Source organism: Lynx rufus, unplaced genomic scaffold, assembly GCF_022079265.1.
Source record: "Lynx rufus isolate CCGP_SWC_20201006 ecotype Redwood Valley unplaced genomic scaffold, mLynRuf1.p SCAF_20, whole genome shotgun sequence".
NCBI lineage: Eukaryota > Metazoa > Chordata > Mammalia > Carnivora > Felidae > Lynx > Lynx rufus.
In genome coordinates this window covers 2,793,643-2,807,818 of record NW_025814835.1, presented here as the reverse complement: position 1 = coordinate 2,807,818, position 14,176 = coordinate 2,793,643, and positions in this window count along the sequence as shown.

Sequence of the window (14,176 nt, the reverse complement as noted above, 5' to 3'; positions counted from 1 at the left end):
GACATTCAAACCCGTTACTTTTGGCTTTTATCCTGCACAGGAGAACGCCCAGCCAGGTCCAATTTCAGCAGCACAGATTGACTGCCTTTGAATGCCTCTGAACCACTAAAGCGGTGCCTGAACACAAGGCGTTTAAGATCTGAACTTGGGGACAGAGGCTGACATGTGCCCATGGCTTATAATCTGGTGGTGATGGAATTACAGGCGTGGTGCAGGCTGCCGGCCGGGAGAAAGCACAGAGGAGGAGACGAGCACAGAAGCACCGGGAGAAGGCAGTTCAGCGCCAGCCTGGAGCCCCCTCCCCGTCTCCTCCAGTGCAGGGGCTCCCCGTGCGTCGTGTGTACCCATGGGCACGTATGTGCCCTCGGGATATGGAGCCTACGGGGTAGGTAAGCCACCACCAGGGCTTGGAGCGCACACCAGGGTTTCCCGTGCTCTCTCAGGTAGAGCCCCTGTGGGCGTCCACCAGGCTGGGCAGGGGAGCGATGGATGGACACGACACCTGCGGGCGTATTCTGGGGGCCCCGGCAGGAGACCACCCCTGGACAAGGTTTTGCTCCTTTGCGTGTGTTGCGTTTTACAAGAAACTTGATGTGACACGAAGACCACACTTCCCTTGGTCAATGCTGTGCCTCCACGAGGCTCCAGTCCCAAAGGGAAGCTTCTGGAATGTGCAGAGCAGCTAGAGCTAGAAGGAGACAGAGGGCTGCCACGGTCCACTGTTAAAAATCCCGCCACGCCCGTGCTGCCCAGGCTGGCCCGCTACGCCTAGGACAGTGGCACTGGCTGCATGTGTGTACTAGGGATGTTAAATCACAAGTGACTGTCCTTTGAATATAACGTGTGTGCTCTTTTTTTTTTTTTTTTTTTTTTTTTTCAGACCTGCTATCAAACTGAAGTTTGGCAACAAAAGCAAAAGTGCTGACAATACTAGCCGCCAGGTCCCGGGCATCTCCAGTTCCAGGCACCGCGCTTTGTCACAAGGGCTCTAACCCCACAGGACAAGGAGTGTTACGCTCGTCTTACAGAGGAAGCAGCTGGATATGGTCAGTCGTTTGCCCAGATCACACAGCACCGAAGTCACAGGGCTGGAGTGAAATGTGAATGCCTCTATTTCCCAAAGCCAAGTTCATGCTGGTGCGCCGTGCTACCGAAGGCCTCCCAACAGGCTTCGCCACGCTCGGAAAAATGGGACTACGGAGAAAGAACAACTTTCGACAAGGTCTAAGAAAATGATAGAACACAGTCCAGAAGACATTTCCAATTTGGGGCTAGGACAGAGTGGACACGCATCTCCCGATTAGTCCCAGTAAGTACAGCAAAATCTCTGGACCTTATATGTGAAACAAACACAGAAAGACTCTGAAAGGCAGAGAGAAAAGCCGGACCAGCTAGATGTGGTGGTGAGTTCGTACACCTTGAACCACATCCTGGAGAAGCCAGCAACCCAGGAATGCCAACGGGCACAGGTGCAAAAGTCCCAAGAAGGGCCTGCTCTCTCTGGCCACAGGGACCCCCTAGCAGGACAGAGTACTTTGACACGGTCACGGACCTATGCCGTCCAAACGCATGGAGAAATGCATGGCCTCACCCCCACCCCACCAGCAAGGCCAAGACCAGAAAGTTCACCACCACCTAGTGGGAAGAAGGTGGTCAGGGGAGGCCCAGCAGAGCTGGTACCACCACGTGCACCTGGCAGTGACGAGAGCCTGGCTAACTCAGTTTGTCGAAACGGTAAAGGCACACGGCCCGCGGGGAGGCTGCAAGTCAAAGACGGGCCGCTGATGCAGAAATTGCAAATGAGACCCAGAACCCCATAACAGAATAGTCAGAAGAGCCAGGTTATCATTAAAAAAGTTACTCATCATTCCAACAACCAGGAAAATCTCCGTTTGGATGAGAAAATACACCCAAGATGTATGATACCAAGATGACAGAGATGTTGGAATTATCTGGCCAGGATTTTTTAGGCAGCCATCAAAACAAAAACAAAAACAAACAACAACAACAAAACAAAAAACCACCCTGGATCAATGAACAATTACAAACGCACTTGAGACAAATGAGAAAAAAGAAAGAGAAGACACGACGAAGAGCCACGTCGGGATTTTGGAACTGAAAAATATGATCATCCAAATGAAAGACTCAGTGGGGCCTCGGCATCAGAATGGAGAGGACAGAGAAAGAACCAGTGTACTTGAAGGTGGGGTGACAGAAGTCACCCAGTCTGAGCAGCAGAGAGGAAGCAGACTGGAGTGAAGAAGCAGGCAGATCAGAAGGTCAGGGACCCGAGGCCAGAACAAGACATCACATTCCTGCCAAGGCCCGGGGGCGGGGGCGGGGGCGGGGCGGGGGCGGGGAGAGGGGAGGCTGAAAAAGTGTTCAGACAAACAGGGATGAGAAGTTCCCAAATTTAGCAAAAGATGGAAATCTGTAGACTCAAGAAGACCCCAAACACTGCAGAATGAAAGACCCACGAGCCACGATGCATCACCATCATGCGTCCCCGGAAGGGGGTTCACATCGCTAAGTGGTAATAGCATTTCATTTTTTCTATCAAAGAATGAAATAATGGCATAATTAGTTTCCATTTAAGAGAGAGTGATTTCCTACATCTCTGAAAGCATATTAACTAAATGTGACACTTAGTAACCACGTAAAAACATAAATATTATAAAAACAAGTCAGTTGGTTTTTAAAGAACAACATGCAAGAATTCCAAATAGACCATAACTGTGCTTTTTGTCTGTTTTTGTTACTATAACACGAAGCTAATTGCCCATCTATATTTTAGTGCGTTTGATGAGCCAAAACCAAACAGGATATGGTATTTCATTTAAAAACGTGTTTGTCAACAAAACATGCTTTTATCAGATAATCATTTTGAAACGAATTAAATGGGGAACGTCACTTTCTCCATGGGGACAGCTGAAGTGCGTCTTCAGATGTTGTACGAACGATGATCATTCGTGTCAAAATGAATGTTCGAGTGCAATCGCTAATGACATACTGATCAAAAACCACTTTTTAAAGTTAAAATTGCTTCTTCATTATGCATCATACAACAGGGATGGTATGATTAAAAAGAAAAAAAAAAAAAACCTCTCCCAGGATTGAGATTAGACATCACTGTGCAAGAGGTTTACAAGGCCGACCAAGGTCGGGAAATTGCACACATCCCCTGACCACCTTCTTCCCTCTAGGTGGTGGTGAACTTTCTGGTCTCGGCCTTCCTGGTGGGGTGGGGGTGAGGCCATGCATTTCTCCATGCGTTTGGACGGCATAGGTCCGTGACCGTGTCAAAGTACTCTGTCCTGCTAGGGGGTCCCTGTGGCCAGAGAGAGCAGGCTCTTCTTGGGACTTTTGCACCTGTGCCCGTTGGCATTCCTGGGTTGCTGGCTTCTCCAGGATGTGGTTCAAGGTGTATGAACTCACCACCACATCTGGCAGTAATAGGCTCCTTGGTTTGTCCCCAGCCACAATGTGCCCTCCCTTCTCCATTTCCTTGCCGGGGGATGGGATATGGCTCGGCGAAGAGAGCTCTCCATTTAAACTGAGATGCTCTCTTTGGGTCCCAGGTCACTTCCTTTCCAGCCAGGTATTCACACCAACCCGAGAAAACAGTGGTGACAACGAGCTACGGGACTGGGGAGGAGGATGTGGAGACAGGAGGGGGCAGTGAAAGCCGCGGTTTGGAGAAGCATGTGTGTCCGAGGGCAGAAAACACAGGGTTCCCAGATACGGACCTGACTGGGCTCAAGGTGGCGTGAGTGTTTGGGGCGAGGGGCGCTCAGGGGACCGTCGGTGTTGACTCTGCGTGCACGCACGCTGGCCTGTCTGGACTCGTGCACGGGTGCGGGAGGCTCTTGTTCACACTCACGCAGATATGTTTCATTTCGCTTTGCGTCAGCGTCATAAGCTGCCGAGCGGAGTCAATTGGCCATCCCGGTCGTCTGTTCTGGGTGAGCGATGTTTCCTGTTTGTGCACCACCTGACACCAGTACTTGCCTTCATCCCGGGAGCAGAAAACGAGCCCGTCTGTACGGAGTCCTGAGCACAGTGGCCGCCGTGTGGCACGTGGGAGGGCGCTACCCCAGACGCAGGTGCAGCCATCTCTTGACACGTCAGGATGCAGGGGAGTCTGACGTGGCCGAGAGTTCTCTGCGGGTTTAGTTGTTCCATTCACTTGAACCCTGGACGTCCTGCTCCCCTGCCCGCCTTTCATTTTACTCTCCCCCAAACTGAGCGTCACGAGAAAAGCCCAGAAGACGCCTGGGGGAGAAGAAGCCCCCAAACCGGGGCTGTGGGAGGATAAAGCTGGCACTTGGCAAAGAGTGTGGGTCACAGGCTGCTGGGAGACACGCGTGTGGACCCTCGGCCCCAGTGTGAGCCCCCGGGAGCAGAAGGTGCCCCTCGGAGCCCAGGGCTCCTGCCCTCACAGTGGGGCTCCCTGGGGATCCGCCAGCCCCTCCAGGTACCCGCGAGCAGGGAACCGCAGGCCCCGGGCCCTGGCCTCCCGGTGTCGTGGGGCGGAGGGCGGAAGGAGAGACAGCTTCTGCCTTCGTCCACCTCTGCATATTCTCGAAAGGGGCTGTCAGCTCCTCAGGCTCCTCTCCGGACAAAGCAACCCTCCCTGGATGTTTTCGAGCCGCCCTCCTCACTAAACCTCAGCGAAACAGGGAAATGATGAGCTGTTATTCTTTGTCAGCTTGAGGCTTTGTCAGGATTTTCAACTCCTCTAGCCTTTGAATGTCATTATAAATTTTGTTCACCATCAGGATTTCCAATTACGAAAAGGTTAATGCTAAAAGCAGGGTCGGGTGGGGACAGGGCGGGGACCACCCTCTGTAGAAATGCTGTGTGTTCAAAGGAACGTTTCCCACTAGTTTTGCCAAAATTCCCTCCGATGCCGTGGCCTCTCCTCATTACTTGGAATGGTTCTGGAAGCAGAATGGGGTTTCCACGGCTTTCTTCCCACCCCTGTCCCCTGGGGAAGGGGCGGGGACATCTCCTCAAGCTTCCAGTGAGCTTGGAACTGCGCGTTTGTATCACTAAGCTCTCAACTGAAATGTAAAATCTTTTTATTAGCTTTGAAAACATATGCTACTTACATTTTTGAAAAATATCCAAGTAATCCAAGGTGAAAGAAAAACCATCGTCCTGCCAAGGCCTAAATTAGAGTGTGTCTCCTACAGGCAGGACCATCCAGAAACGAGCCCCCCGCCCCCACCAGGGTCTCTGTGGCTATTTGCATGTGCAAGTTCACGCCTCACAGAGCCATGCCTGGGGAGTCCGAAGGTTTGAAACAGATGATCCTTGAGAGGCCGTTGAAAGGGTGAAAACGCATTTATTTGCTTGCTCAGGGGAAGTTAATTCTAAAGAGCACTTTTGCTTGTCTTTACGACTTGAAGGCGCGGAAGTCACGGGGGCTCCCCTCCGTGGAAACGCTGTGAGTGACTCATCATCTTTGGTTGTCTTCCCAGGCTACAGAGAACCACGGCGGCTGCGAGGAGTCACATGGAGAAGTCTCGCCCAAGGCCCCAGGTGTGAGAGCCCTGGCCCCCTGGGCTCCTGTGTGTATGTGCATGTGGGTGCATGTGAGTGTGTGTGCATGTGTGTGCGTGTATGAATTTCTCTCTTCTTACAGGGATACTAGTCACTGGATCAGGGCCCACCCTACTCCAGCACGATTTCCTCTTACCTTGATTACATCTGCAGGGACCCTACTTCCAAGTCATACACACAAGCACCGGGGTTAAGACATGAACACTGTTTGCTGGGGGCGTAATACGCCCCACAACACTGTCCCCTGAGCTCCTGATCTATAAAGATGGTGAGCTGGGCTTTTATAGCAGCCAATAGGACAGCTCCATAAGATCACCTGACCCTCCTAAAGCAAAGAGGAAATCCAAAGAAGGTCAGGACTGCCCACGGCCCTGTGCCCCTCTCTGAGCAGCAGGCCTCTCCGGGCCCCTGACACAAGTGCCCAGAGCCCTGTAAGTTATCACAACGTGCTCACAGCCACACCCACACCACCAAAAGACAGGACAGGCCGTTCGTTACATAAACAAGACAGACAAGACTAAGTGAATTTGCCAAGGGTCCGAGGGTGTGGTGAGGGCCTAAGAACACCAGAGAAACAATTTAATATATGGAAATACGACTGGGTGTCTTCTGGGAAACACAGAGCCCTCTCTGAGCTCTCCCCTCCAAGACGAGCCTCGCCCTTCCGCACCTGGCAGGGCTCCCCAGCAGCCAGCCGGGGACTTGACCTGTAAGACCGGTGACCACTGGCAAGGCTGCAAACGTGGTCAGGAGGAAGCGCGTTTCTTCAGGAGGCCGAGAGAGGCCGGCGGGCACCTGAGAGAGATCTCGGCAACTCACCCCCAGACCCAATCCCTGCTGCGGGCGCTGAGCTGGGGACGAGGCCGGGTCCTGGCCTGAAGACCCGCACCGGCCTCTCCAGTGCCTGGAACGGTGTCTGGATATGAAGGCGGGGCGCACAGACAGATGACCTGAGGGAGAGCTCGCGGTGGGGCTCAGGCACATCAGCTCTCGGCAGTTCCGTTCTCGTAGTTCTCTCGTAAGATACAGCTGCCGGCACACGCGGCCTCGGGCCCGGTCTCCCAGGACAACAGGTGCCACAGCCCCACCGCCCCGCCCGGACCAGCCTCCCTGCCAGAGGCATGTCTTTGGATGGAATGTGCAGCGGACACGTGTTGACTGGAGCCACCCAACGTCACCTGCCTGCTGCCGACAACTGCCCCTGATGCCACGCGGGGAATTCATCCTCCCGGCCCTGTTCTGGTAGAACTGGGCCCCAGGCTCCGGCGCAGACCCGAGACCCAACCTGGGCATTTCATTCCCGACCAGGGACGGGTCCACCTGCGGGGCAGACGCAAAACTCGGACAAGCCAGGGATGGTCAGGAGACTCATTCTGATGAATCATTACTACTGTAAGAGTTATTCGGTGAGCAGGTAAATAATAACAATGACAGTGATGGTGACAATGACAATAGCAGCTGAAGTACTGAGTGCTCCTGTATCCCAGACACTGTCCCAAGAAACTCATGTACCCTAGTTCATTTACAGGCCCACGTCCTTCCGGGTTCAGGGGTGGGGATGGTGACGGAGTGGATACCGTTGCTCAGAAACAAGCATTCTATTCCCATGCCCTGGAGTTTTGTGGTTGGAACAGGGGATCCCACAGTTTGTCTTCTTGGGCAACTCATCTATGAGCTGTATGTGACCAAATGTTCTTTTCACCATAAATAGTTCAAAGAAGCAATTTGTGGTAATGTGACTCTTACATAATGGAGATATTTTCCTCTCTCAATTTTTACAATTAGTATCCAAACTACTAAAAGCTAAAGAAAATTTTGCGTTCATGAAATTTGAAAGCAAGGGATCTTTGCTACCTGATATCTAAAATATTCAGTTACTATATCCACCTACCCATCAGTACCCATTTAACCATGTCAATATCATAGTCCCACAGTGCCCTAAATTTCCTAATTTAGGATAATTTAAAAAGGGCTGTCAGTATAGTAGCATACTTTTTATAACTGTGGGTGAGGATAAGAAGTCAGCAGAGAAAGGTGGAAGAAACAAAGGAATCTGTCATTTAAGGTTCATACCTCAGGGAGGCTGTTCACACCTCATGATGACTGTTCACACCTCAGGATGACTGTTCATACATCAGGAAGACTGTTCACACCTCAGGATGGCTGTTCACATCTCAGGAAGACTGTTTACACCTCAGGAGGGCTGTTCATACCTCAGGATGGCTATTCACATCTCAGGGTGACTCTTCATACCTCAGGAAGACTGTTCATACCTCGGAAGGGCTGTTCATACCTCAAGATGGCTGTTCGTACCTCAGAATGGCTGTTCACATCTCAGGACGACTGTTCATACCTCAGGAAAACTGTTTATACCTCAGGAGGGCTGTTCATACCTCAGGAGGGAGGGCTGTTCACATCTCAGGATGGCTGTTAATACCTCAGGATGGCTGTTAACATCTCAAGATGACTGTTCATACCTCAGGGTGACTATTCATACCTCAGGAAGGCTGTTCACATCTCAGGAAGACTGTTCACAATTCAGGATGGCTGTTCATACCTCAGGAAGGCTGTTCACATCTCAGGATGGCTGTTCAGACCTCACGATGGCTGTTCATACCTCAGCATGACTCTTCATGCCTCAGGAAGGCTGTTCACACCTCAGGATGACTTTGAGCAAGACTGTTTTGGAAACTAGAAATACTTTTCTATTCTAACAATAGCAGAAATTGCTGTCTGAACTTCTAAAAAAAGGGGGAAAAAACCTAAATTTCCAGAGTCCCAGATCTAATTATTTTGATAATTATCAGAAAAATTACATGGAAATATCTTGAATGCAGTGATTCTGAGCTCTTTGTGGGTAAGAATTGTGTGTGTTTAACAGCTTCCTTGACTTATAATGCACATTCCATTGAATTCTCCCACTTAAAGTATACAATTCAGTGGTTTTTAATATATTCACAGGATTGTGCAAACATCCTCTGTATCTAATTTTAGGACATTTTTGTCCCTTCTAAAAGAAACCCTGTTCCTGTCTGCACCAGGCCCATTGTGTCACCCCAACCCAGCCCCCACTCACCCACTCTCTCTCTCTCTCTGGACTCACTTGTTCAGGACCTTTCATGTAAGCGTAATCCTCCAACATATGGTCACTCAGCGCAATGTTTTCGAGGTTCATCCACAGTGTTGCATGTGTCATACTTCAAGCCTTTGTATTGCCAAATAATAGCCCATTGTACAGATATAACACAGTTTGCTTATCCATTCATCCATTGACAGACATTTGGGTTGTTTCCACTTTTGGGCTATTATGACTAATGCTCCTGTGAACATTTGTGTACAAGTCCTTTTGGGACACACGTTTGTCTTCGTTTCCCTTGGATATATACCTAGGAGTAAAGAATCGTAATTAGTGAGGAAAACTTCATCTAGACAGTCATGCAAACTTGTATGTTAGCAATGAGCAGTCTTTGTTTCTTCAGACAATTCTTATTTCTTTATAGGAGAAATAGGAAAAATAAATAGGCATTCGGGCATTGAATAGAGATCTCAGAGAACATATGTTCTTTAGTTGAAACACCACAAATGGATTCCTCTCCGCTCTCAAACAAATGCATATATTTACAGAGGTGCTATTAAGTGATTCTTAATTTATCTGACATTGTCAAGAAGCATTCTAAGAATACATTTTTCAGATAAACTGAAATATTCACCTTTTAAAATTTTTATGATTTTTTTCAAAAAATAATAGATGCTTATATTCTAGAGGCACATGGCCTCTAATGATTTTTAATGACTTATGATTATGATCACCATAGCTGTTTATCATATTATATCCATACATTTATACCCCCAGAGCTACTGTAGACTTGTTTTAGGATGTGCCCTGTTGAGGGATGTCTCCTCTCTCTACGTCAGACCATATTTGGATTACTTTCATTTTGTTCACTTTTTCAAGACTTCCTGGGCCTAGGGCTTGTCAAGGGGTCTCACACATCTTGTATTCCCAGTAAAACTCCTTCATTACTGAAACTGTTACCAGCCTTCTGCACAGAGGTAGGAATCCTCCATTGTCCAAAAGGTCCTGGGCTCTGTAGTTCACCGGCCCAGCCCTCTTGGGTGATGAACGAATGACAGTTGGGTTGGCCATACAACCAAGTGCCTTTTTAACTTCTTCCCAAAGCAGAAAAGGTTTTTCGTTTCCTTTATTTATTTGCCTGATTTGGAAGAGAGATGGGTCAGCCGTCAACAGGCCTACGGAGGTGAGCCTTAAGACACTTTGGGTTGTAGAGGGAACCCAAATGGAGCCGGCAAAATGGGAAGGGGGCCGACTGCACCTCTGGTGCGGCTATGCTGGGCACTGGGCGCATTGAAGACCACCCTCATGGGGTGTCTGGGAGTCTAGCGGCTGGCTCCAGCCCAACCAACAACTATCAGTTCCCAGGCTGACTTGCCCCTGGTGCTTCCTTGCCGTCACCTGGGGATGGCGGAGCTGTTTCCTCCCACGCTGGCCGTGCTCTGGTTGGCTGAACACACCTGAGAAGCAGGAAGTCAGTGGAACTGGATGGATCTCCAAAGTAAAAGCGGGGAGCAGGCGGGAAGGAGGGACAAAGGGGATGGGTAAAGGGTGGGGATCACACGGTATGCCCCAAATCCACTCCACCCAGGACCTCGGCGTGTGCAGATGGGATCTTTGCAGACGCAGTGGTTATGGTGAAGCCGTACTGGAGGACAGTGGGCCCTACTCCGGTGTCTAGTGTCCTTATGAGAAGGAGGACATCTGGACACAGAGGTAATGCCATGTGAAGAAGGAGGCGGGGACTGGAGTGAAGCACGTGCAAGCCGAGGAAAGCCGAGGGACACCGGGAGCCCCTGGAGGCTGTGGGCGGGGAAGGGCCCTCCCAGGGCCCTCAGAGGGAGGGAGGTCCAGCAGACACCTTGATCTTGGACTCGCAGCTCCAGACCAGGGGAGAGCAAATTCCCATTGTTTTCAGCCCCCCAGTTGATCACGCTTGTTACAGTGGCTGCTAGGAAGCTCATACGATGGGGAAGCGGCAATTCCCAGCTCCTTACACACGGGGCCCCAGAAGTAGAACTGATCTCAGCGCTCATCTTTCCCCTCAGCCTGTCCTCCAGAGACAGGCACGGCTAGGTAGGAACACCCTCCAGGGGAGCAAATGTCCTTAATCTCCGTCAGAGAAGGAAATTGCATTCCATTATGGGACCAAACCTTTCAGGCACCATTTTGGATTTTCTCTTGGACCCCTCACACTAGGTACATGGTATTATTTGCCCGTGGCTGCAAAGCTGTTTTACTATTTTATTCCCATGCAATGCCTCATGCCCCTCCTTTGCTGTCAGGGCCGCGGTGCTGTCTTCACCTGCCTCAGCCAGCCCCCTGTCCTCCTCCTCTGAGCTTTCTTCAATTTCTGATAGACCGTGAGCCGAGAAATCACGTAGCCAGGCTTGCCCGAATTATCTGTATGAGTGAGTAGGTTGTAAGCGAGAGCCCAAGGGCTCTATTATCAGCAAAAAGCACAAGATTTAGTGCATTAACTTTGTAATATTTAATTTGACTGCCCAGAGACCTCTACAACGTCGCTTCCTGATTCTGGATCCTGGCCCTGCTGAACACAGTTGCCCAGTGAGCTATCCCTGGTTATGAGAACTGTCCCCCTGCCTTGGGCTGCCACAGCGGACTCCAGCCTCCACTCCTGTGGGCCCACCGTGCTTGGAACCCCAGGAATTGCCTTCCTCGGGTTCCACCCGCCACCCAGAACACCTGCCACCGTGCAGGTGTAGTCTGGGGTCTGGGGACCCCACCTCCAAATCTCTCACTGTGTTTGCCTGAAATTCTGTCTCTTCCTTTGAGTCAGTGGTTTCCAATGGTCATAAATTTCTGGAACCAGTTCTGACGTGAACCCCGAGGGTGCTGCATAAGCAGTGCCGAATAAGCAGGGACGCGAGTCCTGAGGGTCTAGTTCGGGACACGCCGACGCCACCCGAGAACGTCTCCAGCACACGTGAGGTTGGAAAGCCTCAGTTTTTCTGCCTGCCCCCCCCGAGGTGGTTCGTGTCACCGTCCAGGCCAATTCTCTCTTTTTGACCCTGGGTCTCACCTTTCATCATTTCCTCCCTTGGAGCGGGTGGGAGTCCCACATGCCACCTGCTGTGGTAAATCAGCAAGGAGCCCACCCTTCCAGCCCCTATAGGGAGCACGCACAGCCCAGCGCAGCAGAGAATAACTCTGGCGCTTGCTTCCTTATCACGATGAAACTCGTATAACATAAAAGCCACCATTGAGCCATTTCTCAGGGTCCAGTTCAGGGATGGTAAACACATTCACAGCATTGTGCAGCCGTCCCCACCATCCGTCTCCAGAACCTTTTCACCTTGTAAAACTGAAACTCTGACCCCACCGAACACTAACTCTCTGTCCCCCTCCCAGCCCCGCTTTGTGTCTCTCTGAACCTGACGGCTCTGGGTACCTCCTGTCAGTGGAATCACACAAAATGTGCCCTCTTGTGTCTGGCTTATCTCACTGAGCATAATGTCCCCCAGGCCCGTCCATGCTGTAGCAGGTATGAAAACGTCCCTCGTTTTGAAGGTTGAATAACAGTCCATTGTTCAGTCGATTCCTTTTTTAAAATAGTTTTTTAAGCTTATTTATTTATTTTGAGAGAGAGAGTGCACATGCAGGGGAGGGGCAGAGAAAGAAAGAGAATCCCAAGCGGGCTCTGCACTGTCAGCACAGAGTGTGATGCGGGGCTCGACCCACCGTGAGATCATGACCTGAGCCGAAACCAGGAGTCGGATGCTCAACCGACTGAGCCCCCCGGGCGCCGCTCCGTTGTTCAGTTGACTCGTACACTGGAAGGTCTGCAACCCTCTGGGCACTACTGTGCCCGGTCCCCCCTCTGCTCCTCTCCACCACCAAGGAGCTGCCAGGCCCCCCGCACAACATGAGGAGGACTCTCCCTGTTTTCACTTCTCACCGCTCTTTGCGACGGTCATGACTGGTCCTAGTGTCTCCGTTTGACAAAAGAGGAGACGCACTGGAAATGTCCACTGACGTCCCCAAAACCAACCGGGTGCTCGGTGTGTTTCTGAGTGCTCTGCCAGACGGTGAGACGCTGTGAGCAGACCCAGCTCGGCCTTTCCCCGGCTTTGTGCTCCTGGCACCTGCACAAAGCCCGCCCCAGGGGAGGGGTTTGACACATGTGTGCGTGGGGCACGGGGACCCCAGAAGAAGTCTGGATCCTGTTCAGCTGGGTCACCTGCCAGGGACCATTAGTCCCCACTGAGTCCTGGTTTCCTTACCTCTGGTATTGGTAAAACGGTAGCATTTACTCCATAGGATTGATTTGACAATTAAAACCAGATAATCTATATATAATGCTGAACACAGTGTTTAGAAATAGCAAGGGCTCCATGAGTAGGAGCCAATATTAATATTATTAGAATTGTAATTTAAGAGAGGAAAATGTAAAATGTAGTTCATCCTTATATTTCAGTTTTATGCTGCCATTAAAAAATCGTGTTTACGTTTTGTTTACAAAATTGTTTGACGCATGAGGAAATTGTTATGCTACGTTAAGCCTTCTTAAGTTTTCAAAACTGTACCTACTGTGTGATTTCAACTGTGCTTAAAAAACAGTAACAAAGACCCAGGAGGAAAGGACAAAACGTTAATAGGTGTATCCGGGTAATAAGACCGTGACTACTTTCCTGCCTGCTCATACTTCAGAATACTTCCCGTTAAGCAGCTAACTTGCTCCATATTTATAGATACAAAGCAGCCAAAACGTAAGGAAATGCAAGCACGCACTAATCAAGCTTTAAGCTTTGTTTCCACGTGGTGGCTGGGCACCGCCACCAGGGAAGACCACTGGAGTCTTTGTGTCCAGCGTCCGGGCACAGCCGGCCACGTCGCCAGCAGCAGCCAAGACGGGGGACCGTTAAGTCACAGCCTCGGTTCTGGCGGTCCACAGGACGGGCCGTCTTGTACTGAATCCTGAAGGGGCTCACGAGCGTCCTCTGCCGACAAACAGGGTCATTGTCACTTTCAGGTCCCAAGTAGAGATCAGGCCGGCTCCGGGATGGAGCCCTCGTGGATGTGGATGATCGGGCCCCGGATAAGCAGAAGGCGTCTGAGCACTCCGTCGCCTCTTCATCCCGGTCCTAGCCCGTTTCACGGACCCCTTCGCTGCCACCCGGGCTCTCTCAGAGAAGCAGGAAGAGCGAGTGAGAGCCTGGAGGCTGGAAGACGCTGCCGGGAAGTTCTCGGCCAGCTGGCGTGATGGGCACTCGGAGGCCTGGGGCTCTCAGGAGGAGCAGGAGTCCGAGCCCGGGGTCTCCTGTGACCGGCCAGGGAGAGGAGGACGTTCTCGAAGACGTTCTTGCTCGGAGTCGGATCCCATAAAGAGCCTTTGGGTGTACCCGCGACCACAGGCTGTCCCCGGAGAGGCCCTACGTGACCTCACGTGTCCACCTGTCCGGCACCACCGTGCTCTTCCGGCCGTGTGTCTGCGTGCTGTCCCTGCCGCTGTTCACCGCCTCCCGTGTCTTTCCCATCTGTCACCTCCCATTTCCTTTCCCGTCCTTGACCCACAGT